At 45.5% G+C, this 24,974-nt stretch overlaps 1 long non-coding RNA gene across 2 annotated transcripts in view; it reads right to left on the bottom strand.

The window, feature by feature from the left end:
• Positions 1-9,212, bottom strand: part of LOC137333768 (uncharacterized) — a 67,065-nt gene extending 57,853 nt beyond the window's left edge. For both annotated transcript variants that reach the window (XR_010965980.1, XR_010965979.1), the window contains exon 1: positions 8,882-9,212. This is a non-coding gene — a long non-coding RNA (uncharacterized lncRNA). The remainder of the gene's footprint in view (positions 1-8,881) is intronic.
• Positions 9,213-24,974: the final 15,762 nt, after the last annotated feature.

The raw sequence follows: 24,974 nt of genomic DNA, 5'->3' as shown, positions 1-24,974 counted from the left end.
TTTGGACTTGAACGTAGGGGGCATGATTGGCAAATTTGCAGACAAAACAAAAATTGGCCGTGTAGTTGATAGTGAAGAGGATAGCTATAGACTCCAAGAAGATATCAATGGGTTGGTGGAGTTCAACCCGGAGAAGTGTGAGGTAATGCACTTAGGGAGGGCAAACAGTAAAAGGGAATACGCAGTAAACGGGAATATATTAAGGGGTAGAGGAAGTGAGAGACCTTGGAGTGCATGTGCACAGGTCCCTGAAGGTGGCAGTACTGGTAGATAAGGTTGTGAAGAAGGCATACGGAGTGCTCTCCGTTATTAGCCGAGGTATAGAATACAAAAGCAGGGTTGTAATGATGGAACTGTATAAAACGCTGGTAAGGCCACAGCTGGAGTATTGTGCGCAGTTCTGGTCACCATATTACAGGAAGGATGTAATTGGTCTGGAGAGAGTGCAGAGAAGATTTACAAGAATGTTGCCAGGGCTTGAAAATTGCAGCTATGAGGAGAGATTGGATAGGCTGGGGTTGTTTTCCTTGGAGCAGAGGAGGCTGAGGGGAGACTTGATTAAAGGTGTACAAAATTATGAGGGGCCCAGATAGAGTAGACAGGAAGTACCTGTTTCCCCTAGTGGAGAGTTCAAGAACTAGAGGACATAGATTTAAACTGATTGGCGGAAGGATTAGAGGGGACACAAGGAAAAACCTTTTTACCCAGAAGGTGGTGGGTGTATGGAATTCACTGCCCGAATAGGTGGGAGAGGCAGGGACCCTCAACTCTTTTAAAAAGTACCTGGACCTGCACCTAAAGTGCTGTAAGCTGCAGTGCTACGGACCGGGTGCTGGAAGGTGGGATTGGAATGGGCACCTGGTTGTTCTTCAAGCCGGCGCGGACACGATGGGCCGAATGGCCCCCTTCTGTTCTGTATATTTTCTATGATTCTATGGTTCTACATTGCTGTGTTTGGGATCAAAGAGTTGACTGCTCCTGGCTACCTTCTTCAATTGCTCCTGTCCTGCTCTCCATGGTGGGGGTGGTCTGTGCCACTCTTGCCAAGCAGAGCCTTCTTCATCTGCTTCATTTCCTTCAGCAGCACTTCCACAGCTACATCCATAAACTTAATACTAGGGCTCTCTCCCCTCCTGCAAGCCTGCCAGTCATCATTTTTAAATGTTTGTGATGCCTGTCCCTTTAAGCTGATGGAGGCTTTTAAATCTCGCAGTAGGGAGCTAGTAACCCCCTCCACCCAATCTCCACGGGTGAATTCACAGTGAGAGATGTTCTTGACACCTGGAACTTGCTCTATATTTTAATGGGGCTAATTCAGGGAATTGCGTTTGTCAACCCATTTGGCAGGAGCGAGTTGCGTTCCAACCTACTCACGGTCACGGATTTGCCCAACTAGAAAAATTGGCTTGATTCCTTCCTATTGTTAATAGGCAGCAAGGTTCCTCCTACCTTCAACCAATTCCTAATGACCTGATTTATTAAATTAGTTGATTTCCCTCAATAAATGGCCCTGTGGCAGTGATCATTAAGTTAATTGATCTCAGTCATTAAACTGCCACGAGCTATGCTCAATATATAGAAATTACAACACAGAAGTAGGCCATTCAGCTCAACCAGTGCTTGTTTATCCTCCACACAAGCAGTCATCCTAACCCATGGGCCTGCCGTGTTCCTTTGTCCCTTTATCCACCTTTCCTTCAACTACTTTTCTGGCCTATTTTTAAATGTTGACATGATCGCTGCTTCAATCACTAACTCATCACGCCCCCACCCCCCCCAATAAGTTACTACGGCTATTTTTGTCTTATTTCTTTCCACCTCTTTTTTCATCTTTCTATTTCCCTCAGAACCTCCTCTCACTGATTTATCTCATCTTCCTGCTCAGGGATTAAATATTCTTGTGACAAGCTTGTCCCTGTGTGGGATTCCAATGCACTGAACCATCACACGCCAGACGTTATGTTTTTCATAGTTTTGATCATTTCTATAGCAGGCATACATTCCTGATTTTGCCAGTTTCATATGGCTGCAAATAGTCAGTTATTGTATCATTTACTAAAATGCTTATATAGCTAGTCTTGATTTTATTTTTTAAAAAGTTAATGATATGATTTAATGGATCAAGAAATGTAAATGATGATGCAGAACACTCAAATGATAATGATAAGATTAGCATGATACCCGGACTTCAAGGGTTAAGTTACGAGGAGAGATTACACAAATTGTGGTTGTATTTCGAAGGTTAAGGGGTGATCTGATCGAAGTTTATAAGATATTAAGGGGAACAGATAGGGTGGATAGGGAGAAACTAGTTCCGCTGGTTGGGGATTTTAGGAGTAGGGGACACAGTCTAAAAATTAGAGCCAGACCTTTCAGGAGCGAGATTAGAAAACATTTCCACACACAAAGGGTTGTAGAAGTTTGGAACTCTCTTCCGCAAACGGCAATTGATACTAGCTCAATTGCTAAATTTAAATGTGAGAGAGATAGCTTTTTGGCAACCAAAGGTATTAAGGGATATGGGCCAAAGGCAGGTATATGGAGTTAGATCACAGATCAGCCATGATCTTATCAAATGGCGGAGCAGGCACGAGGGGCTGAATGGCCTACTCCTGTTCCTATGTTCCTAATGGTTGCATAGGCATGAACAGCAGATTTTTCTATGTGTTAAGCAAGTTAATGGTTTATAAATGTATATAGAATCATAGAATGGTTACAGCACCAGAAAGAGGCCATTTGGCCCATTGAGGCCATGCTGGCTCTTTGTAAGATATATATCTAGATATTTATCTAGACATTTATGTATAAAGCAAACGCTTTGTGCACATAAACTGATAATTTAATCGAATGTTGCTTTGCCTCTCACACATTTAGATACACATTTAATTAATGTTGGTGTTAATTCAGCTGTGAGAAACTTATTGAGCTAACAATTGTCCAATGGTAGGTTTGAATTGTCTAATTCATCCTTTTGTACTGATCATTTTTAATCTCATCCAGTTTGGCTGGAAAACTGACTTCAAAAGAAATTAAGTGAATAACAAGAAGAACTTCTGCAGCTCTTCAGTTCATTTAGTCTAATATTGTTCTTGATATTATTTTCTAAATTATTCTAGTTTATATTTGTGTAATGGGTAAAATAGTGCAGTGGTTATGATGCTGGACTAGCAACCCAAAAGTCATAAGTTCAAATCCCACTATGGCAAGTTGTGAAATTGGATTCAATAAATCTGGTAATTTGGCTAGCACCAGAAAATGAACATGAAAGCTGCTGGAGTGTTCTAAAGACCCAACCGGTTCGCTAATAGACAACCTGCCACCTATACCTGGTCTGGCATATATGTGACTCTAGTCCCACACTATGGATGCCCAGTTTTGAGCTGCTAAAAAACTTAAGAAAAATCTGAGGGAAGTTGTGTAGATACAAACTGCTCAAGACAATGAGATTAAAGTGGCATTTCTTATTTATAATTAATAAATAGACTCTTAGAACTCATTCTTTCCCAGGATCTTGAAAATGTGGAACTCCTTACCGCCTTCGGACTTTCCATCCTCCTACAATCTTCAGGCTTTTAAAACTCAACCTGACTATTACTTCCTGATTTATCTTGTCTTCTACGCTTTTCAACCTGCAAAAAGAGCCTTTGCCCTTTACCTTCTGTGTTTGACAAAAGTTATTCCTTAAAGTCAAAGGAAAGGACACCAGAGCGATTCCTATTTGTAGAAAATTATAGGGCCATGCTGCATCATGATGATGTTTACATCAGGAGTTTCAGTCAGATTTGCATTCACATGGATTTCATTAATTGATTTCATAACACTTATTGTAATCTTAATATTTCAATGTCAAATCCTATCAGACTTTTACTGCCATATAATCGGTTCAAACTGGAAACATCTGGAAAAATAATCCAATTTAGTATTGGACCGAGTCCAACATTAGGAATGAGCTGATTTTTTTTTATGTTCAGAATCTTACCACTTTTCTGTTGTGCTGGTACTATGCAGAAACATCTGATATGAATATAATTTATCAAATATTCATTTCATTGGCAGCAAAGCTCTTCGAAAACCCACACAAAAGGGTTTCTCACATCTTGCACATTTCCAGTGTAAGAGTTTAGCAATGAGTTGAAGGATCAGATATGCTCATATTTCTTGACTATATAGAACACTATGGGTTAGAGTTTTTTCTTTTTGAAAAACAAGAGGAAGATCTGTTTTTCAGCGTAATTTATGACCCACTAATGAAATTGTGGAAAAGCTGTTTTGAAACATGCAATTCCTAAGAATACGATTTTGTTAGTAATGCAAAATAGCAGCCAATTGCGATCCACCATTTCATGCTTCACAATCCACTTAAACAGTACAAGTGTCAAAGTTCATTAATCAGCTATGCAATCCACAATATTTAATGGATAAAGTCTCAATGGCAAGTGAGAAAAACCCAATTTAACAACCAGGTTCTTCACGTACTGTAATGGAATGTTGCAGTCAGATTTGTGGTGGGGTAGATGGCCCTAAAAGTTAAGGAGGCAACAAGTATGGCAATTTGTTACTGCAACAGTGACCTCCCTGTCAACAATTTCATGGGTTGCACAGATTTTCAGACACAAACTTGACAGAAGTTTAATTTTTCCAGTAAAGCATGGAAAAAACATGGGAACATAGAAAAGTAAAATAACATTGATTTTTAAAATACAACCTGATAAATAAGATGCAGGATTCTGTAGAAAAATTGTTTTTTCACACACATGAAAATAATGCCGACTCCCACTGAAGCTTAAGACTGGAACAAAAAGTGGATAAGCTTTTAAATCTGAAAAAGAAAAGAAAAAGTTCAAATCAAGCAATGGCTGAGAGGACAAAATGTAATGCTCTAATAACATCTTTTTGACTTTCCAGTTGAAATTCAGTGGGCTTGTAGAGCACTAACACCAAGGCTTTTGCAATGAAATTACTGCAGTTCTACCATAAATAGTGTATTATTCATGGGAGAAAGCTCTACTTGCTGGCATGGAAACAAAATCTGAATATCCAGATTTCACTACCACTGAGCCAAGGTAACAGTGAGCTGAGTCAGGAGTGCAGGCGGGGGATGTTACGGAGGTGGTAGTAGGCAGCTTTGTGATGGAGAGTGGATGGGGTCAGGCAAACAGCCTGGTTCAGCCTGAGATAACGGCCAGGGAGGGGAACGGAATCATTGGTAAGGGTATGGAGTTTGTGGTGGGAGCCGAAGATGATGGCTTCCCAATGTTTAACTGGAGGAAATTGCAGCTCATCCAAGACTGGATTTCGGACGAGCAGTCTGACAACTCAGAGGCAATGGAGAGGTTGAGAGAGGTGGTGGAGGTTTAGAGCTGGGTATTGTCAGCGTAAGTGTAGAAGCTGACCTCATGCCTGTGGGTGATGTCGCAAAGAGGCAGCATGCAGATGAGGAAGAAGATAAAACCAAGGACAGATCATTGAGGGACTCCAGAGGTAACGGTTTGGGGAGAGAAGAGAAGCCCTCGAAGGAGACAATGGGCTAGAAATTCGGCTGTGCAGGGCCCATTTTTTAGGTGCTATGTGGCCTCCTGAAGTCCCAAAATGGCGTCCAGAATGCACGTGTACGCCTCTAGAGTGACATGCACCGGACGCCACCTTGGTAAAGGGGTTTGCGCAGATGCAAATAATGAATGCCAGCAACGTAGAAGGCGGCTCACCATCACCTTCTCAAGGGCAATTAGGGATGGGCAATAAATGCTGGCCTCGCCAGCGACGCCCACATCCCATGAATGAATTAAAAAAAAGCATATAAAGTAAGGAGATTATGCATTAGATCAGTGTGCAATGTTGATTTAAAGGGATAGATACCACTTTGGCACTCAATGCTCCAGCCAACGCATTGTCTTAACCACGTCCAGCTGAACATGTGGTAGATGATCTGGAGGACTCTCCACCAGTGCTATTTAAAGGGACCATGCAGAATTTACAGGTTAGTTGCTGGATTAGTGCTTCTGGCTGCTGATGCATTTGTACCTGTTTTTGGAGGTCTCCTATACTTGAATACGATGACTAGGGGACATAGCCTAATATTTAGAGCCAGGACTTACAGGAGTGAAGTTAGGAAACACGCAAAGGGTGGTAAAAGTTTGGAACGCTTTTCTGCAAGTTGATGGAAGTTGATGCTAGCTCAATTATTAATTTTAAATCTGAGATTGATAGATTTTTGTTAACCAAGGGTATTAGGGGATATGGGGCTAAGGCGGTATATGGAGTTAGGTCACAGATCAACTATGATCTCATTGAATGGCAGAACAGGTTCGAGGGGCTCAATGCTACTGCCACTTGCTGCCTTCTGTTATACCCCACCTTCTCCTGCAAGAAAGCGGGAGGTGTGTCGGTGAGTGTCCTGCAGGATGTTTGGGCGATGTGTCTGTCATGGTTGAATAGCTACCAGTGTGTGTGACCTGTGAGTTGTGGGTGTGCAGCTTGCAACAGTGGTAATGTGTGAGGGTGAGAGGAAGCATCTGATTGGAAGAGTTGAGTACTGATGGAAAGAGCTTATTGGTATGTGGGGGATGGGGGGGTGTAGTGCATGGAGCAGTTGGTAGAAAACGCCACTTGACAGTTGACCTCACTCACCTTGACCACTCATGTCAAAGCATTGAACTTCTTCCTGCACTGCATCCATGTTCATGATGCTGTGCTCCTGGCATTGACTTCGTCCCCCGCTGCCTCCCACTGTCTTTTGAGCATATGTCTGGAGGGCCTCTTGTTTCCCCCCCCCCATTTCTGACCTTATGATGGAGGGAAGGTCATTGATGAAGCAGCTGAAGATGGTTGGGCCTAGGACACTGCCCTGAGGAACTCCTGCAGCAATGCCCTGGGGCTGAGATAATTGGCCTCCAACATCCACTACCATCTTCCTTTGTGCTAGGTATGACTCCAGCCACTGGAGAGTTTTCCCCCTGATTCCCATTGACTTCAATTTTACTGGGGCTCCTTGGTGCCACACTCAGTCAAATGCTGCTTTGATGTCAAGGGCAGTCACTCTCACCTCACCTCTGGAATTCAGCTCTTTTGTCCATGTTTGGACCAAGGCTGTAATCAGGTCGAGTGGTCCTGGCGGAACCCAAACTGAGCATCGGTGAGCAGGTTATTGGTGAGTAAGTGCCGCTTGATAGCACTGTCGATGACACCTTCCATCACTTTGCTGATGATCGAGAGTAGACTGATGGGGTGGTAATTGACCGGATTGGATTTGTCCTGCATTTTGTGGACAGGACATACCTGGGCAATTTTCCACATTGTCGGGTAGATGCCAGTGTTGTAGCTGTACTGGAACAGCTTGGCTAGAGGCGCAGCTAGTTCTGGAGCACAAGTCTTCAGCACTACAGCCGGGATGTTGTCGGGGCCCATAGCCTTTGCTGTATCCAGTGCACTCAGTCGTTTCTTGATATCACGTGGAGTGAATCGAATTGGCTGAAGACTGGCTTCTGTGATGGTGGGGATATCTGTTAGGAAACACTTCTACAGCAAAGGGTGGGAGATGTTTGGAACTCTCATCTGCAAACGGCAGTTAATGCTAGCTCAGTTATTAATTTTATATTTGAGATTGACAGATTTCAGTGAACTAAAGGTATTAAGGGGGGTATATGGAGTTAGGTCACAGATCAACCATGATCTCATTGAATGGCAGAACAGGCTTGAGGGCTAAATGCCACTGCCACTTGCCGCCTCCTGTTATGTGCCACTGTCTCCTGCAAGAAAGCGAGAAGTGTGTCTGGGTGATGTGTCTGTCATGGTTGAATAGCTACCAGTGTGTGTGACCTGTGAGTTGTGGGTGTGCAGCTTGCAACATTGGTAATGTGTGAGGATGAAAGGAAGTATCTGATTGGAAGAGTTGAGTACTGATTGAAAGAGTTTGTTGGTATGTGGGTGATGGGGGGGTGTAGTGCGTGGAGCAGTGGATGTGGCTAGTGGTGCAGTTGGTAGGAGACGCCACTTAACAGTTGACCTCGCTCATCTTGACCATTCGTGTCAAAGCATTAAACTTCTTCCTGCGCTGCATCCATGATCGTGGTGCTATGCGCCTGGCATTGACTGCGTTCCCTACTGTCTCCCACTGCCTTTTGAGCATATGCCTGGAGGGCTTCTTGCTTCCCCCTGCGAATATAGGATGCCCCTCCTTCTGTCTACCTTTTGCACCAAGGTCTCTAGTGCATCAGCAGAGAACCTTGGTGCACACACTCTCGCAGGCCTGGTATCAACTCAGACCAGCAGATTGGTGAGGCCTGGCATGCAGATTGGAGGATGTGGAATTTAGTGGTGCGCAACCTTTATTCAATGTTTTATCATAACTCAACTGTTTGTAAACATAGGGACAGGACCTGTATCTGTGTTTTACATGTGCGATGTCTGATCTCCATTCAGGTTCTGTGCAGACCCGTATCTTACTTTTACTTTTAGCAAATAACAGTTACCGGCTACCTTTGAGATGCAGGCTGCCTGTCAGTGATACAGCCTGCCCTTAAGAGATTCAGGTTCCCCCTGTTGGTGGAAAGTGCGAATGTCGTGGAATCCTCGTGTGAAGGCCTGGTTCTTTGGATGCACGAGGTCTTGTGCTACCTGCGAAAGGTCGACCGGACAGGGGTTAATAGCGCAATGCGATGCCCGCGCCTGTTTTCTGGGGTAAACCAATTTAACCAAAGATATGTTGACTTTCCTTCTGAAACCTACTAATAAATGACTGTTGAAATCTCTCAAGTTAACAAGAAAACCAAGGTTCACTCAACATCTTAAAACCTTCTGGGTATTTAATGGGTCAGAACTTGCACAGAGTGACGTGGCAACGCTCGCAGCAGTTCCTGTGAATTAAATTATCGAATGTACTTACTGCGGGCTCTGGGGCGTCGACTTGCTTGATTTTGAACTTTTAAAGAATTGTGCGCTATCAACCCAGCATCTCTTTGAATACATTTAAGCCCCTACCATTTTTTGACAAATATCGACGAAAAAAAGTCATTTGCAGCTAGTTTAACAGCCTTCTCAGTTGTTACCAATGTCAGGTTCACAGCCGCATCTCTGGACATTCCAAAATATCCTTCAGATCGCACGGTCTTAATCAGACAGTCCATCATGTTAGTGCAGGTACGCAGCCCATTCCTTTGGTTCTGCAGTCTGGTCTTTGCCAGGTCTATCGGAAAAACACAACTCTGAGCAGGGTAAGTCGATGCGCATGGAACAGTCTGTGAAACTAGAAGACGCGCCCACAAAATCTGTCAGGAAAAGAAGTCACGCCCACAAGCAGGCAAGCAGAATTCATTCATTTAAAGTTACTATTCTGGAAGTCATTGTAAATAAAAAAATATATAAAAAGCCAAATAAATAATTGAATTAAAGAGACAGAAGGGAAAAGTAAAAAAAATATTTTTTTAATTTTTAAAATTTTTCTTTTAATGACCAAAAACTATTAAAATAAAGAGTAATATGAGACTCCACATATTTAAAATTTAATTTTTAGTTGGTTTGCAGTCATTAAGACTAACTTCTAAACCTTAGTTCTGACCTGGTATTTTTAAGCGTACCTGTTTGGTGGTGTAATTAGTTACTTTCTAACTGGGCAGATGAGCAAGTATGCGATTTTTCAGTGATTTCTCTGATTGTAGCGTGCGATGGCCCTTTAATTCACAGCTGCCAAGTCATCGGCGAAACAAAAGGAGCAGGATCATGATTTCTGTGTTTTAGTGCGTATGTGCAAACACAGGAACTTGCTCCTTCAATTCGCCATAGAAAAGAGAGCACTGATGAGCTCCTCCATTATTTCGGGAGCAATTTCTGGCTCAATGATTCCTTATCTATTAAATGGTATGCAGTTGCAAAAGTTAGTTAGATCAGATAAAACCAAGATTTTTAACTGTTTTCAAATGTAAATATTATGGGGAAAGAGGTTTTGAATCTAGCAGCGTAAAACAGATAATGAACATCTGCTAAGTTGTGGTTTCTTAATAAACCTGTCAGATTTGCTCCAAAAATAGTATCTAAATAGGTTCTGATTTAAGGAAACAATGGTATAACAGACCAAGCCCTATCCGAATATTGTTCTTTTTCAGCCTGACTTGGTGGTAGAACTCACACCAAGTATCACTAGAGAAAAAGTAGTAGGTAAACTAATGGGTCTAAAGACTGACAAGTCCCCTGGACCTGATGGCTTGCATTCGAGGGTCTTAAAGGAAGTGCCTACAGAAATAACGGATGCAATGGTTGTAATCTTCCAGAATTCACTAGATTCTGGAAAGGTCCCAGCGGATTGGAAAACCGCAAACGTAACACCCCTATTCAAGAAGGGAGTGAGACAGAAAGCAGGTAACTATAGACCAGTTAGCCTAACATCTGTCATTGGGAAAATGCTAGAATCCATTTTAAGGAAGTAGTAGCAGGACATTTGGAGACTCATAATACAATCAAGGAGAGTCAACATGGTTTTATGAAGGGGAAATCATGTCTGACAAATTTATTAGAGTTCTTTGAGGAAGTAACGGGCAGGGTGGATAAAGGGGAACCAATGGATGCAGTATATTTGGATTTCCAAAAGGCATTCGATAAGGTGCCACATAAAAGATTACTGCACAAGATAAGAGTTTATGGTGTTGGGGGTAATATACTGGCATGGATAGAGGATTGGCTAACTAACAGAAAACAAAGAGTCAGGAAAAAAGGGTCATTTTCAAAATGGCAATCTGTAACTAGTGGGGTGCCGCAGGGATCAGTGCTGGGGCCTCAACTATTTACAATATATATCAATGACTTGGATGAAGGAACAGAGTGTCTTGTGGCCAAATTTACTGATGATACAAAGATAGGTGGGAAAGCAAGTTGCAATGAGGACACAAAGGGCCCGATTTTACCAGGGGTGCGGGTTGGCAGCGGGTGGTCAGTCGGGCTCGAGGAAAACGCGCCGTCCAAATTGAGTGCGTTGTGCGCGCGATCGCGGGATGATTGATGTAATTAGCCGGCAGTTACGGGTTCCGCGCTTCTCAGCTGCGTGCCGGCGGCCTGCGCATGCGCATTGACGTCTGAGCGATGGTGACGCTCTATTTAAAGGGGCAGTCCACCAAAGCCCCTCCAGCCACAAACTATACTCCATGAAGGATGGAGGAGCACAGGGGTAAGGCTGCTCCCCGTTTCACGGACCACGCCCTCCAGGTGCTGCTGGACGGGGTCCGCATGAGGAGGGAGACGCTGTTCCCCACAGATGGAAGGAGGTGCCCTGCCAGCGCCACCAAGAGGGCATGGGAGGAGGTGGCCGCTGAGGTCACAAGCAGGGGAAACACCACCCGCACTTGGATTCAGTGCCGCAAGAGATTCAATGACCTCACCAGGTCCGGAAAAGTGAGTACACTAACGCACTCTGCATCACTCCGTCTTCCACATCACCTCAAACACCTCACAACCACATCTCCACTGACAGCACTGTGCTCCCGCACCAATCCTCACAGCCACCCAACTATCATCCTCACAGTGCCTGCACGTACCCACCGTCCCTGTCCCCACTCGACCACTACCACACACCCCAATGCCCATACAATGGGATGGCCATGTGGCACACGCATCCTCCCATCCATCTGGCACACGCTCAACCCACTCACCCCAATGCTTGAAGCGTCTCACATTGTAATCATCACTCAATAACGTTTTTGTGTTTTGCCCTCACAGGAGAAGAGGGCCAGGAATGCACGCGATAGGGCACGCACCGGAGGGGGCCCGCCACACGAGGTGGCCCTGACAGACGCCGAGGTCGAGGCACTGGAGTTCAGCCGCACGCTGCATTGCCTGTCGGTGGCGGATGGCGAGTCTGTTTCTGGCGAAACGGCCGGTAAGGGAAAGCTGGCACTCATGACTCATGAGCGCGAATGATCTTAGCATCACATGGCATATGCCGCACCGCCACATTTGGTCACATTCCTCAGGGGGGCATGCCCGTCTCTGAGGGTGCATCGTCACACATGAGCCTTGCATCCACCAGCGCAGATACACACACCTCGGTGGGTTCCCCCCCCCTCAGTTAGTTGGGATTGCACATGGTGAGTCACCGCGCACACGTGAGCAGGGTCAGCCGCGGAGGGTCCGCGTCGGTGGGAGCACTCTTCTCCAGGCTTTGCTCAGCCGGACCCAGATGCTGAACCCAGGGGGCCACCTGTCAAAAGGAGAGTCGTCGAGGGGCACCAGAACATTGCTGAGGTAGTGGGAGAGGTGCCACGCGCACTCTCCACAATCGCACGGAGGATGGAGGAGTCCAACTCCTGCATGAGGGGAATGGTGGCACAGGTGCAGGAGGGTATCGCCGAGATAGTGTCGCAGGGACGTGAAGGCATCTCTGAGATAGTGTCACGGGTAGGTGTGGGAACGTCTGCGGTGGAGGACAGGCTAGCCTCCCTCGAGCGTCACGCACAGCTCACCAATGAGTCCATCCAGGCCCTCACAACGGCTGTTCGGATTCAGGGTGAGCAACATTCTGCCGCCATCAACAGGTTGACAGATACATTGGAGGTGGCCTTGCAAGGTCTCACCCACGTCATCCAAACTGCCGTCCTGCAGGGTGGAAGGGGTGATGTGGGCCTTGGCCATGAGAGGGAAGATGGTGAACGGGGAAATGGAAATGTGGACGCTACTCAAGGCGCCCCCACATCTCACCCGTTGCCCCCCTCTCAACCAGTGCCCGCAATAGTCCATCCTCTCCAGGTGGCCGAGTCTGCCCCTGCACAGGTGCAGGAGGAGCAGTCTGTGGAGGTGCCCTCACGGGCACCGAAACCCAGGGGGCGTCGGCCCAAAGCATCTACCCGGTCAGGGCACGAACAGGAGCAACCTGCCACCACCTCTGCTGGAGCCACAGGGGTAGCACCACGTAGGGGGTCCCGAAAACGAATGCCTAAAGTTCCGTGAGCACACAGGGATTGCACCAGGGTGTTTGTCTATTTGTTTTTTTTAAATTTCCACTCTTTGAATGTCACCACAAAATAAACTCACTTTTTCTCACCAATGCTGCCACCTCTTGTCCATAATTCTGCGGCTTGTGCAATATGTCCCTTCCGTGCGCCTCGTCATGACGACGACCACCCCGTCCCACCCATTGGGCATAATACAGTGGGTGCAGGTGTACAGGTACCACTCTTCTGTGGATGGAGCCTGTATGGACCCTCGTCTGTGCACGTTATGACATGTGAACGCCTCACACAGTGTGATGTTAGGAGAACCGTTGGCATATGAGTGCCTCCCTGGCCTGACGAGCACGCAGGTGAGCCGGTGTTCGGCGCATGGGTCGTTCCTCCTCCTCTCCCTCTTCCTCCTCCTCCTCTCCCTCTTCCTCTTCCTCCTCCTCCTCCTCCTCATTGTCGTCCTCAATGTGGGTGGCGGGTGTGCATGGGGCCTCCTCCAGCAGCACCCCTCTCTGGAGTGCCATGTTATGCAGGGCACAGCAGACAACTATAATTCGTCCCACTCTGAATGGCGTGTATTGGAGCGCTCCCCCGGAACGATCAAGGCACCTGAAGCGCATCTTGAGCAGCCCTATAGCCTGCTCAATTGTAGACCTGGTAGCAATGTGGCTGTCATTATACTGACGCTGCGGCTCAGTAATGGGGTTCCTCAGAGGTGTCATAAGCCATGTGTGCAGGGGATATCCCTTGTCGCCGAGGAGCCAGCCGTTGCCGGCGTTGGGTGCGTGGAAGAGGGGCGGTACGGTGGACTCCCTGAGGACGAAGGCATCGTGGCAGCTGCCAGGGTATCTGGTGCACACGTGTAGGAATCTCTGGCGGTGGTCACAAATGAGCTGGGCGTTCATGGAGTGATACCCTTTCCTGTTGATGAACAGCCCTGGCTCATGTGGAGGTGCCCGTATTGCTATGTGGGTGCAATCGATTACACCCTGCACCCGTGGGAAGCCGGCCACAGCATGGAATCCAACACCCCTCTCCGTCTGGCTGCGTTCATCCATGGCGAAGTTGATGTAGGCCGAGGCCCTGCGGAACAACCCATCGGTGACCTGCCTTATGCACTTGTGTGCAGACGACTGACAGACCCCGGTGATGTCCCCCGTGGCACCCTGGAAGGATCCGGAGGCGAAGAAGTTGAGGGCAGTGGTGACTTTGACGGCAACGGGTAAGAAGATGCTGCTTGGTCCATCCGGGAGCAGCTCGTCATTGAGGAGGCTGCAGATGTCGGCGACTACCTGGCGAGTGACTCTGAGCCTACGTATGCACTGCTGCTCAGAGAGGTCCATGAAGCTGAGCCTCGGTCTGTAGACCCTGTGCGGAGGGTAGTGCCTCCTGCGACGCATCTCTCTCTGCGGATGCCCTCCATCCTGCTGTGCAGTTGGATGTGCCACAGCACCGTGTTGTGGGGATGCACGTCTCTGAGGCGGACGGCATGGACTGCGAGGCTGCTGAGGCTGGTCATGCTGTTCGTCCTCTGAGGATGTCAACGAAGCACCCATCTGGCAGGTGTAGGTTTGCGGGGTTGTGCACGCTAGAAAAGTGTGTCCTCGCACAGGGGTTGCACTTCCACGCCGGTGAATCTTCTTGCTTGGAGGAGGGTGGTGGAGGGCAGGCGTTGCCCAATGTTACGGAGTGGCCTCCTGCGTTGGTGAAGGCTCTCCCCCCCCCCACCTGTGGAATGCACCTTGGCAGCTGCCACAGGCTACTGGCTGCAACACGTCCGTTGAGAGTGTGAGTGTTTCCCCCAGTATGGGAAACAGTCTCATTTCACTGTAAAATCCCACACCTGTTAAATAAACAGCTCAATCAGGTCATTTAATGACCTGAAATACCTAGATAAATACACTCAAGTGGAACCCCGCTGGCTTTAATTGCCTGCGGGATTCCCACCAGCGGGGCCAACGCACGCACCCCCGCACGTCAGCGCGCAACCCGGAAGTGGGCGGGATCGAGGCGCGATCCGGTCCCGCTCCTCGAAATCGGGGTTTTAGAGGCCCCCCCGCCGAGAACGCACCCGGGACCGGGTGCTAAAATCGGGCCCAAAGTGTCTGCAAAGGGATATAGACAGGTTAAGCGAATGGGCAAAAATTTGGCAGATGGAATATAATGTGGGAAAATGTGAAGTCATCCACTTTGGGAGGAAAAATAAAAAAGCAAAATGTTATTTGAATGGAGAAATACTACAAAATGCTGCGGTACAGAGGGATCTGGGTGTCCTCGTACATGAAACACAAAAAGTCAACATACAGGTGCAGCAGGTAATCTGGACGGCAAACGGAATAGTGACCTTTATTTCGAGGGGGATGGAGTGTAAAAGATACACAAAGCCAACACACCCGGACGTCCCATCGTATCAGGCAACGGAACCCTGTGTGAGAACCTCTCTGGATACATCGAGGGCATCCTGAAACCCATCGTACAGGGAACCCCCAGCTTCTGTCGCGACACTACAGACTTCCTACAAAAACTCAGTACCCACGGACCAGTTGAACCAGGAACACTTCTCACCACGATGGACGTCTCGGCACTATACACCAGTATCCCCCACGATGACGGCATCGCTGCGACAGCATCAATACTCGACACCAACAACAGCCAATCTCCGGACGCCATCCTACAACTCATCCACTTCATCCTGGATCACAATGTCTTCACCTTCGATAACCAGTTCTTTACCCAAACACACGGAACAGCCATGGGGACCAAATTCGCACCCCAATACGCCAACATTTTCATGCACAAGTTCGAGCTGGACTTCTTCACTGCACAAGACCTCCAACCAACACTATACACCAGATACATCGACGACATTTTCTTTCTATGGACCCACGGCAAGGAATCACTAAAGAGACTACACGATAACATCAACAAGTTCCATCCCACCATCAAGCTCACTATGGACTACTCCTCAGAATCAGTTTCTTTCTTGGACACACGAATCTCCATCAAAGACGGGCACCTCAGCACCTCACTCTACCGCAAGCCCACAGACAACCTCACGATGCTCCACTTTTCCAGCTTCCACCCTAACCACGTCAAAGAGGCCATCCCTTATGGACAGGCCCTGCGAATACACAGGGTCTGCTCAGACGAGGAGGAACGCGATGGACACCTACAGACGCTGAAAGACGCCCTAGTAAGAACGGGATATGACACTCGACTCATCGATCGACAGTTCCGACGGGCCACAGCAAAAAATCGCATAGACCTCCTCAGGAGACTAACACGGGACGCAACCAACAGAGTACCCTTTGTCGTCCAGTACTTCCCCGGAGCGGAGAAACTACGCCATGTTCTCCGCAGCCTTCAACATGTCATCAATGAGGACAAACACCTCGCTATGGCCATCCCCACACCTCCACTACTCGCCTTTAAACAGCCACCCAACCTCAAACAGACCATCGTTCGCAGCAAATTACCCAGCTTTCAAGAGAACAGCGTCCACGACACCACACAACCCTGCCACGGTAACCTCTGCAAGACATGCCAGATCATCGACACAGATACCACCATCACACGAGAGGACACCACCCACCAGGTGCATGGTTCATACTCCTGTGACTCGGCCAACGTTGTCTACCTCATACGTTGCAGGAAAGGATGCCCCAGAGCATGGTACATTGGCGAGACCATGCAGACGCTGCGACAACGGATGAACGGACACCGCGCAACAATCGCCAAACAGGAGGGTTCCCTCCCAGTCGGGGAACACTTCAGCAGTCATGGACATTCATCCACCGACCTTCGGGTAAGCGTACTCCAAGGCGGCCTTCGAGACACACGACAACGCAAAATCGTCGAGCAGAAATTGATAGCCAAGTTCCGCACCCATGAGGACGGCCTCAACCGGGATCTTGGGTTCATGTCACGCTACACGTTACCCCACCAGCGAACAAATGTTATCTGTTTTTAATATAATGGGTCATTTGCTGGCTTTCTCTGCCTTCCGGATGTTTCTGCCTCTCTCTGTTTTTTTTCCTGTTTGTTTTTTTGTTGAATGTGTATTCGGGGGTTCTGCAGGTGACACCTCTCTGTCTGAACACGGTGATTGCCTTGGCAACGGGCAGTTGCAGGGGCATTCTGTAAACACCATGTATTGTTCTATATGTATAAATGCGTAGGCTTCGAGGAGCTCCTGAACATTTACCTGAGGAAGGAGGAAGCCTCCGAAAGCTTGTGAATTTAAAATAAAATTGCTGGACTATAACTTGGTGTTGTAAAATTGTTTACAATTGTAAAAGCAGGGAAGTCATGCTATAACTGTACAGGGTGCTGGTGAGACCACACCTGGAGTACTGCGTTTAGGAAGGACATACTTGCATTGGAGGCAGTTCAGAGAAGGTTCAGTAGGTTGATTCCGGGTATAGAAGGGTTGTCTTATGAGGAAAGATTGAACAGGTTGGGTCTATACTCATTGGAGTTTAGAAGAATGAGAGGAGATCTTATTGAAACATACAAGATTCTGAGGGGACTCGATAGGGTAGATGCTGAGAGGATGTTACCCCTCATGGGGGAATCTAAAACTAGGGGGCATAGTCTCAGAATAAGGGGTCGCCCGTTTAAGAAGGAAATGAGGAGGAACTTCTTCTCTCAGAGGGTCATGAATCTTTGGAATTCTTTACCCCAAAAAGCTGTGGAGGCTGAGTCATTGAATACATTCAAGGCTGAGTTAGACAAATTTTTTGATCAGCAAGGGAGTCAAAGAAAATGGGGAAAGGGTGGCAAAGTGGAGTTGAGGTAAAAATCAGATCAGCCATGATCTCATTAAATGGCGGAGCAGGCTTGAGGGGCCGAATGGCCTACACCTGCTCCTATCTCTTATGGTCTTATGGCACCTCTGAGTCAAAAGGTCAAAAGGTTCAGGACTTCATCACATAAAGATAGAATGACACTTCAGTGCAGCAGTGAGACAGTATTATATTGTCAGACGTGCTATCTTTTTGATGTGATGTTGAACAACGCTCTGACTCTGTTCAGGTGGATATAAAAGATCTCAACAATATTTTTTGAAAGAAGAGCAGGAAGTTCTTCTTGTGTCCTGACCAAAATTCATCCCTCCAGCAACGCCACCAAAACAGGTTTTTCACCTCATTGCTGTTTGTGGGACCTTGCTCTGCACAAATTGGTTGCCATGGTTGCTTACAATCAACAGTGACTACACTTCAAAAGAAATTAATTGGCTACGAAGTTTTTTGGGATGTCCTAAGGATATATAGAATCATTGGTCTGGATATTAACTCCAAGCCAGGAAGGAAGGGGGAGGATTTTCAGACGGGAAACCCGTAAGTAAGGATTTTCCGCACATCGTGACGATTTTGACATTAGGATGTCTTTAAAAGTTTTTCAACAGGTTTTGAGCCAGGTTAACAGATTGATTGCCTGTCAGGCAGGAAAGTAACCGGGGCGAGGTCAGAGTCTTCAGGGTTTGTATTGCGGGGGGGGGGGGGGTGGGGGCGATCGCGGGGGGTGGGGTAAGTCGGACATCGTGGAGGGGGGTTGGGGAAGTTGGACATCGTGGGGAGGTGGGAGGGTCGGCCAATCACTGGGTGTTTAAAAGGTATGCTTGGTGAGCCACGGGGAAGCACTCCTGCTTCTCCTGGCCCACAAGCAGTGCAATAAAAGCATTTACCTCATGGATCCAGCCCTTCTCGCCTCTGTTTCATTGGCGAGATTCACAAGCCCTGGGAAACATAAGATTATAAGAAATAGGAGCAGGATTAGACCATACGGCCCCTTGAGCCTGCTCCGCCATTCAGTAAGATCATGGCTAATCTTCAACCTCAACTCTACTTTCCCACCCAATCCCCATATGCCTTGATTCCCTTAGAGTCCAAAAATCTATCGATCTCAGTCTTGAATGTACTCGGACTGAGCATCCACAGCCTTGTGGGGTACAGAATTCCAAAGATTGACAACCCTCTGAGTGAAGACATTTCTCCTCATCTCAGTCCTAAATGGCCGACACCTTATCCTGAGACTATGCCCCCTAGTTCTAGACTCTTCAGCCAGTGGAAACAACCTCTCAGCCTTTACCCTGTTAAGCCTTCTCAAAATCTTATGTGTTTCAATGAGATCACCTCTCATTCTTCTAAACTCCAGAGAGTGTAGACCCATTCTACTCAATCTCTCCTCTTAGGACAACCCTCTTATCCCAGGAATCAGTCTAGTGAACCACCTCTAAGGCAAGTATATCCTTCCTGTGCTGGAGATGTTAAATTCGAAGGTCTCTTAAATTCAGTTGAAAAACACCTGCTTAACATCTCATAATGAGGTAAATTGTTCCGGGAATTACCCGCCCGCCTGCACTAATTAGGTTCTTGACTGCAGCGAGTAGGTCACTCGCACGCATCCAAATGCGCCTCCGTTAACCCAGAAGTGGACACATTGAAGACGGGTTGCGGTCGCGCTGGAAAAATCTATTATTTTAACTTCCCAACCCACCTTTTCTTGGGGGTTAAAATTCCCCCTATAAACTTTTACAGCACAGAAGGAAGTCATTCATGCCTGTGCCGACTCTCTGTAAGAGCTCTCCATTTGGTATCTTACCCCTTCCCTTTCCCCATAGCCTTTTAAATTTTTCTTTTTCAAATATTTCTCCACTCCCCTTTTAAAAGTTATCATGGATTCTGCTTCCAGCACTGTTTTTAGTAGGGCATTCCATATCATAATAACCATCAACATACATCTCCCTTCATTCTTTTAGTGATAACCTTAAATTTATGTCCTCCAGTTACCGACTCACCAACTAATGGAAATAGTTTTATCCAATTTATTTTATCAAAACCCCTCATAATTTTGAAAACTTCTATTGGATCTCCTCTGAACAGTCTTTGTTCTAAAGAAAAGAGCCTACTTTCTCTACCCTCTCCTCATCATTAAAGCCTCTCAGCCCTGGTATAATTTTAGTGAATTTCTTCAGCACCCTTTCAAAGGCCTTGACATGCTTCCCAAAGCAAAGTGCCCATAACTGGACACAATATTGTAACCGTGGTCTAATCAATCATTTGTGCAGATTTAGCATTAACTTGTTGTTTTAATACACTGTACTTCTATTTAGAAAACCTACAGCTTTATAATTTGTCCCCTCACTTTTAAATATTTGTGTATCCGAGCCCTTAAGAATATCTACTCCTTTACTCCTTTTATAAATCCAAGGTTTTCCTTTTTTTCTCTGACTATGTTGTTATTAATAAAACATAAAAACTGCAGCTGCTCCATCAAAAGCCAGTTTGGAGCAAATTTGCTCAAATTTGAAATGTCATATATCAAATATATGTTTGATATATGGCACGTCAAATTTGAGCAAATTTGTTCCAAATTGATCTTTTGAAGGAACAGCTGAAGTTTTTGAACAATTCAGCAACTAAAATAGAATGAGGGTAATATGGTGAACCAAAATTGTAGAGACCCGTCTCAATTAAATCTACCTGAGGAATATCTGATTGCCAGGAGTGCTGGCTATTGCTGGTTTAGCACAGAAATCTTTGTATTGAAAAGCAGGGTATTTTCCAAGGATTTGAAATTGTTGTTAACCCAAAAAAAATCAGGCTACTTTATTTCACAAGGTTGGGGTTCTCTTGCTTTTCAGTTCACAAATGCGCAGCCTGATGTGGTGCTGAAAGATACAGATTATAAGTTAGCTGATCTTGGCCAGGGCAGAGATTGGGGACTATAATTGGCCTCAGTGCCCCTTGGCAAGGGAGAGGAAGATTGACCAGGATTCCTGCTTCTGATGATTACTGACTTTCACCTGTTGGAAGGTGTGCAAATGTGGGCTTCAAATGAAAGGAGGATTAGGCTTGTCTATGATGCCCCCTGGTTGAATAGCCTGCCAGTGTGCATGCTCTAGGCTCACCTATGAGAAAGGTACATTTGAACAAAGTACAAGAGGGTCACTGGTTCCCATCGAACTATGCCCTATCATCAATCATTACCTTTAAGTGAAAGGGGAAAAAGTTGGAGGTGAAAACAATTGCCTCGTTCTCATACGTAGGTGTAACAGCCCCTTAGGATCTCACAGTGTAGTTTATGGTACTGGACTAGAAAACCAGAGGTCCATAGGGGTAATTTTGACTTTGTGTGATAGCATAAAATGGGTGATAGCAAATCGGCAGCCCAATCGGATTGAATGGAAATAAAAATTCGCTAGCATCCATTTTACACTATGCCACAAAGTCAAAATTACCCCCATGAGTTGAAATCTCACCATGGGAAGTTGTGAAATTGAATTCAATAAAACTGATAATTTGTGGTCTAAAGAAAGCTTCTGTATTGTTGCAAACACCCGACTAGTTCACTAATGTCCTTCAGGGAAGGGAATGTGTCACCCTACTTGACCTACACATGACTTCAATTGCACACTACGCGGTAATTCTCTCTGAAGTGGCCCACAAAGCTGCTCGGTTATAAAAAAAATCACTGCTGTATGAGAAACCCCGCCAGCTTCTGAGGACAAGTATCAATGGCCAATAAATGAGGGCTTGCCAGTGGTGACCACATCCTAGAGCAAATATAAAAAGCCGACACAAAGGGGCAATTTGATCTTTACGACTGTAGCTGAGCCATGCCTATCTGCTGACTTAAAAAAAACAGTGTTAAAATTGGTGAAAATGTTAGCAACATCTTTCTTTAAGTGGGTTAAAATCACAATATCCCAAGAACAGATTAACTGGACTGTTACCGTTAATATTTCTGGATAAAACAGTGGGCAGAGCCTCATGGTACAACATCGAGCTATAAATCTTGGCCACTCTGAAACCTTTGCCCTAGCAGAATGTGTACAAGAAACAGCAGGTTGTTAGGGAAGACTTGGGATTGCATGATAAAGAGAGCAATAAGAACAAGAGAATGTTCATAGAATGCTGGCATTTATTACACGAGTAAGACATTAAGCATGATAGAAAACATCAGTCCCAGTTCCACAACTATACAGGGCTTTAATGAGAAGAAAGCTTCCTGCTGGAGGGAGTCCATTTTGGCACCACAGATTTCATCTATGGTTACTGTCTCTCCTCCTTAATTTATCCCTAGTCATTTTAAAGGTTACTTTTGATGGATACAGCTTTGACTTTGTTTTTAAGCAGGCACTATGACTCTCATTACAAATTTATTAGTTTCCTTGTCACAGCTGCTGAAGGTGATGTCTCTGGGACACCAAAATTACTCAGCTTCATTAAAGTTGTTTTTAAGCACACTAATTAAAATTGTTTTGCGTAGAAATAACTTCTCTGTTGCACTATTTATGTTGAAAACAAATTGTTGCACGCAGACAAACTAAGAGCGCAGCTGAAAAACCTTACTTTAGTCCAATTAGTGCTACAGATGTTTTAAATATGTGCACCTCCCCAAAGGGACAAAAATATTTTTTGAATTCTCTCAGCATGTTAAAATCTGTTTAATTAGGAAAAACTCTGCCATATTAAATATTTTATAGCCATGCCTGCCCCATAGCCACCACTTTCTTTCCCGAAAGGCAAAAATTAAATTTTCTGTTAACAATAAAACTAATTGATAAAAGAAATCCCAAACGTAATTTTCAGAAACTATGAGTATGAATCATTTATTCCATGTGGCGTTGTGTAATTCCAGCTGATGTATTTGTGTCTGTTATTCACTTATTCCAGCACATTTATTACAATTTAATGCCGCGTGCAATGTTAAATGGACCATTTTCCACACATTTCAATTAGCTGTTAATCATCATAAAAATACAATCCATTTATGTGCCAAAATGAAAAGAGTCATCTTTTAAATATTCTGTTGGGAATATTCTTGCTTCAAATACATGCTGTAATGATCATCATTATCACTAATCAACAAGAAGAGTATTAAACAATGTATGAATATATTAACTAGCAGTTGTATAATGTTAATTCAGCCTAATGTACTAAAATGCTTCTCTTGAGTAAGGTTTCTCTGCTCTCACTGGTCTTGAAAATCATGATAGCATCTCATGACTTGTGGATTTTGCAAGTTGTAGATTGTTTCCGACATCAGGGAAAATGTCCTTTCTAAGCCAGGCCAGGTGTAACAAAATCATAGGCTCAGTTTTGTAAACTGGTTTACGATTTTTTTTATACATAGTACACAAAGGCAATCCCCGCCCCCTCCCCCCCCCCACAGTATTCTTCTACTGTTTACTTTGATGTCTCCTACCATATTTCTCTAGGACACTCATATTATTTAGTATGTTGAAAAATCTAGGTGAAAAGCCAAAGCTCACAGTACAGGAGGTTAAAAAGAATGATCCAAACTTGGATTTTAAAAACGCATAGATTGAAGGAAAATTTTGTTTCACAGTTTTAAGATCCTAGATAGAATAAGACAGAACAGGAGATAGTGCAGTGCATCTTGATTTCATCACAGTGGGACTGTGGGACAAGCAGCATATTTGAAGCTCAGGAGGAATGGGAGATAGATATCTCAGCAGTTTATTCAGTCCATACCATGTAACATCCTTGTGATTTAGAAATGCAAAATAGGCTCTTCGTCGGTTCTGCACCAGGATAAAATTCAGAATCCTGAAGATTACTGCTGTGCCATAAACTATACTTAAAATATTTATCAGTTACGTATTAGTCATTTAATTATTAACTGTATTTTTTCTGTACCCTCTATATTCCAGAGGGCACTTCAAAAAAATACTTTAAAAAATTTATCAAAAACATTTTTGAAACCAATGACTCAAACCTTTAATCCAGCCAACCCATCCTCCTTAGATTCTGTCTCTGGATAAGCTGGAGTGACAATTCCAATAGTGAGCCCATGACATCTGTCACTGTGTCTGCACCACCTGGAAGAGTGGGTCACACTGTGAGTGGGTGGGAATGAGCAGATGTAGCCTGTTCAGTCTTTACCGTGCTAGAAATTCATTTAAAAAACATACCAGTATTTTGCAGATGATTGGGGAAGAATCAACATATAGCTATATTTATTGCGCATTTGAATTTCTCATTCCAGGTGTTAAAAATTCTTTGATTGGTATTAATGTCACTCCATGGCCCAGAAATTGGATCACGCTGCTCCTGTTTTACAGGCATAAAACAGGCACCTAAGGAGCCAATATGGCAAGCAGCATGCCATAAGTGCACTGCCCACTATATTGGATCGGGCTCCTCCATAGGCCAGGTCACGCGCTGGAATTATTTAAAAGCCTCATTATCATATTTAAATAAGGGTCCTACACTTGTTGTAGCACCCTTTTGTGAACATGGGAACATAGAGACAGAAGTAGGCCATTCAGCCCCTCGAGCCTGTTCCGTCATTCAATTAGATCATGGCTGATCTGTATCTCAGCTCCATTTACCCGTCTTGGTTCCATATCCCTACCTAACAAAAATTGGTCTGCCCAGCAATTGACTCATTAAGTGAAAAGCTTGCTTAGCAACTTGTGGCGCTAACAGACAGAAGGACTCTTCAGCAGTGCTATTTAAAGGCCTCGTCTACTACACACAGGTTAGTTGTTGGTTTGTCCTTTTAGGCTACTTGTTAATTTATTGGGTTTTTTCCCCCTATTTTCTGCCTTCTACAACTGATTTCTGACTTCTTGCTGAGAAGTTTTTGCTGGCGCTGGACTGCTTTTGTCTGCCGTCATAACTGTTTGTTTTACTGCAGTCATGGGTGGTCTGGCAGGTCTGCCTTTGGGACTGGAGGACGAGCAGCCAAGAAGACAGGAGAGAGCAGCAGCAGTTAGGAGAAGATGGAGGAGGGCAGCCCTGTGCAGGAGGCCATACCCACAGCAGGTCTTCAGGGAGCTCTTCTACCTTAACATCACTGAGGACCAATGCTTTCGTTTCACCAAGGAGGCTGTCACCGAGCTATGTCACCTGCTGCAACCACAACTGGAGCCTCGCACCAGGGCATAGACAACACTGCCTGTGGCCGTCAAAGTCAGCGTGGCCCTTAACTTTTATGCAACAGGCTCCTTCCAGGCTGCAGCAGGTGACATCAGCGACATCTCCCAGTTTGCTGTTCACCGTTGTATGAGGGAGATCACTG

This window comes from Heptranchias perlo, chromosome 16 (assembly GCF_035084215.1).
Source record: "Heptranchias perlo isolate sHepPer1 chromosome 16, sHepPer1.hap1, whole genome shotgun sequence".
NCBI classification, from domain to species: domain Eukaryota; kingdom Metazoa; phylum Chordata; class Chondrichthyes; order Hexanchiformes; family Hexanchidae; genus Heptranchias; species Heptranchias perlo.
Note: the sequence above shows the minus strand (reverse complement) of the source record. Positions and strands in the feature narration are given on the sequence as shown.